This window comes from Elaeis guineensis, chromosome 11 (assembly GCF_000442705.2).
Source record: "Elaeis guineensis isolate ETL-2024a chromosome 11, EG11, whole genome shotgun sequence".
NCBI lineage: Eukaryota > Viridiplantae > Streptophyta > Magnoliopsida > Arecales > Arecaceae > Elaeis > Elaeis guineensis.
Genome location: NC_026003.2, coordinates 102076540 through 102079976, shown reverse-complemented (window position 1 = coordinate 102079976; position 3437 = coordinate 102076540). Strand labels below are relative to the sequence as shown.

Below are 3437 nucleotides of genomic sequence, written 5' to 3'. Positions count from 1 at the left end.
AGCTCCACATGTACAGATCGAAAAATTTCTCAAGCAAGATAACTCATCCCAAAGCTTTTTAGCTTTGTAAAATATACCATACCGATATATTTTCTTGAGAGAACGAGCTAATTTCTCGTCTAATTTGGTAAAGCAACGGGCCATTGCTTTCACCAAATCTTTGTTCAAGTTCATTTCAGAGTTCACATGCAGTAGTTACATAGAGAAATGCCTCTATTAGATCTTTAGAGATAGAGTTCAAAATCCATGACAGCACCATGCTATCGACTCGTTGCCATTTCTCAAACAATGGTGATTCAATATCAGGCATAACACATTTTTCATTTATAAAGCAAGTTTATCCTTAGCCTTGAGTCGATCTTCATCGATCGATTCCATGACAAGTAATTCAATCCAGTTAAGGGAGCGCTTACCAGGAGCATGCTGGATGATCAGAATTTGAAGGTTGTAAGGATCATCGGTAGGAACTCTGTCGATCTAACACCAGACTGAGCTTCCTCTTCCATGAGTTTTAATCATCACAAAACTTAGAATATTCTAGGCCACAATGATCGTGGCTCTGATACCATGCAAATAAGGCAAACAGAGAAAGCTAAAATGAAGAAAAAATTATCTTCATATTTTTTGATTGAAAAACTAATAAGGAGGTTCTTTTTTTTTATACAAATGAAAAGGACTATCTAAAATTCAAAGAATGATCTAAAATGCTAGCTAAGCTGTACAGATTAAGAAAGGATTCATAGCAAATTTTTTAATTTTCTTGCTAGCTAAAATAAGTATCAGCTGGATAATAAATCTTTGGCGCCCTATGAGTAAGTAACCAACTGGATAACAAATCTTGGTTGCCCTTTTCTTGCTAGCTAAAATAGATGGATATTATTGCCCTTTTCTTGCTAGTTAAAATAAGTGGATAACACATCTTCGTATCTCCACAAACCTCAAGACTCTCACACCATCTCCTCCTCTCTTGCATTCGGAATCCCTCCAACGCAAGCCTTTCTAGTCCTCAATGGCCAACGCATCGCTTCTCTTCGCCATTTTCTTCGCTGCCCTCCTCGTCCATGGTTTGTTTCACGATCCATTTCAAGGCCTTTAGCCTTGTCTTCCATGTTACAAAATCTATCTAACTTCTACTAACAAAATCTATCTAACTTCTAAATTTTCAGGTGGGCTTTCAACTACGTTCACCTTCCAGAACAACTGCCCCAACACGGTCTGGCCTGGCATACAGAACAACCCTAATGTCCCTGCATTCCCGCAGACGGGCTTCGAGCTCGGCGCCTCGGCCTCCAACTCGATAACCGCCCCATCCAATTGGGCCGGCCGGATGTGGGGCCGGACCGGCTGCTCCACCGACGCGTCGGGGAGATTTACATGCCAGACCGGTGACTGCGGCACCGGGCAGGTCGCATGCAACGGCAACGGCGGCGCCCCACCCGCCTCGCTCCTCGAGTTCACTCTGCAGGGCGATGGCGGCAAGGATTTCTACGACGTGAGCTTGGTCGATGGCTTCAACTTGCCGGTCTCCATCGCTCCACAGGGTGTCTCGGGTTGCACCACCACATCATGCTCGGCGAACATCAACTCCCAGTGCCCGGCAGTGCTGCAGCTGACGGTATCCGGTGCCATCGTTGGCTGCAAGAGCGCTTGCCTGGCTTTTAACCAGGACCAGTATTGCTGCACTGGACCCTATAACAGTCCGCAAACATGCAAGCCGACGAGCTATTCCGAGTTCTTCAAGAGCGAGTGTCCTCAAGCTTACAGTTATGCTTTTGATGATAGCAGCAGCACCTTCACTTGCACTGGGGCAATTACCTCATTACCTTCTGTCCTTGAGAAGATTTGGTATCTCACCAAATCATTGTTTTCTACACTCTAATAATAATGTAAGAATAAAGCCCAAAATCCGGAGTGGTCGTGGGGCTCTGAAGTGGTGCAGTCATCCATCGACAGAACAAAATAATTCTTATTTCAAATAAATAAACTTACATTTACCCATATGTTTGAGGTAAACATACTCCCAAGTTGTATGAAGGGCAATAATAATTGGATTACGAGATATTTCATGTGCATTGCAAGTGCCAAATTCTAGTTTCCTAACCCATGTAAGTCATCATCTACAGTTTCTGAACCCCATTCCATGCTCCAAAACTGCTGGTTATCCATATTTATCCGTAAGTTCTGTGTATATGTATATATTTATATATTGGTATGTATATATGTGTGTCGATACATGCATGCATGCTCTAATCAATTCAAACTTTTGATTAGGAGAGAGGAATGATAAGAGGGTATAAGTGCTTGAACGTAGGTGTATGATGGAATCACAACCGTCTATATTTCACAACCGTCTATATTTCCTCCAGTGTGATAATATTTGTCAAAGTTTATCTTCAGATCTATTGCATCTGCCCACCAAAATTTCCTTTAGGTTCGAAAATATAGGGTTGCATCGGATGTAAAAGAGTTCCATCTTTATGGTTAAGTTTTAATGGGCATGGTAATTGATATGTTAACCAGATTATTTTTTTTTTTTTCTTGTAGTTGCCTGTAAACCTTGCTTTGATCATAGGATAAAGCTAAATAAATAGGGATGGCAACAGATATGGATAGGATCAGCCAATTTCTGTATCCATTCCATAATTAAAAATCATATATCCATATCCATCTTTTATCCACTTCGAATCAGAACAAGTAGAGATGCGGATCATATCGCATGGGTCAAATATATATAAACATGATAAAATAATAATAATTTTAAAAAAGATATATAGATTGAGGTTATATCAGGTAGATTCGGAGCAGGACATATTATTATCTGTATCCAATTTGAACTTACTTCAAATATTTTTTTGGAATCTATATCCACTCCGAATTCTAACAAGATCAAGTAAAACCTGCTCCATCTAGATCTAATTGGATGGATATTCGTCGGATCGACTAAAATTGTCTCTCTATAAACAAATATGCATGTTGTGTAGATCCGACTAGCGCAATGCTAATATGACACTCTACTTATCCAAATATATTTTTTTATATATAATAAGGGATGCCCAAAAAAAAACCACCCAACTTTATTAAAAAGGATGGATATACAATACAAAGTTTTTAGAGAAACAGCTCAAGTGAAATAGTTCTATAGGGGTGTTTGGTGACAAAAAAAAATCACCATGGTAATCTAAGATCATGGGTGATTCAAATTCTGGGATAGTCTGATCCCTAGTAATCTAAGATCATTATATTTGGTTAGTCATAGTACAGTGACTAAAGATTTTGGTTATGTACAAGTAACTTATTTGGTCTGCTGTGGTAATAGAAGATCACCGATCAAATAATATCAAAAATATCCTTAACATATCTCAGATAGAAAGAAAAAAATGATAGAAAAAGACGAAGAAGAAGAAAGCCTTAGATTACTATAATTGGGTTGAGAAAAT

At 39.2% G+C, this 3437-nt stretch overlaps 1 pseudogene; it reads left to right on the top strand.

The window, feature by feature from the left end:
- The first annotated feature begins 939 nt into the window (after positions 1-939).
- Positions 940-1998, top strand: LOC140852649 (thaumatin-like protein 1b; annotated as a pseudogene).
- Positions 1999-3437: the final 1439 nt, after the last annotated feature.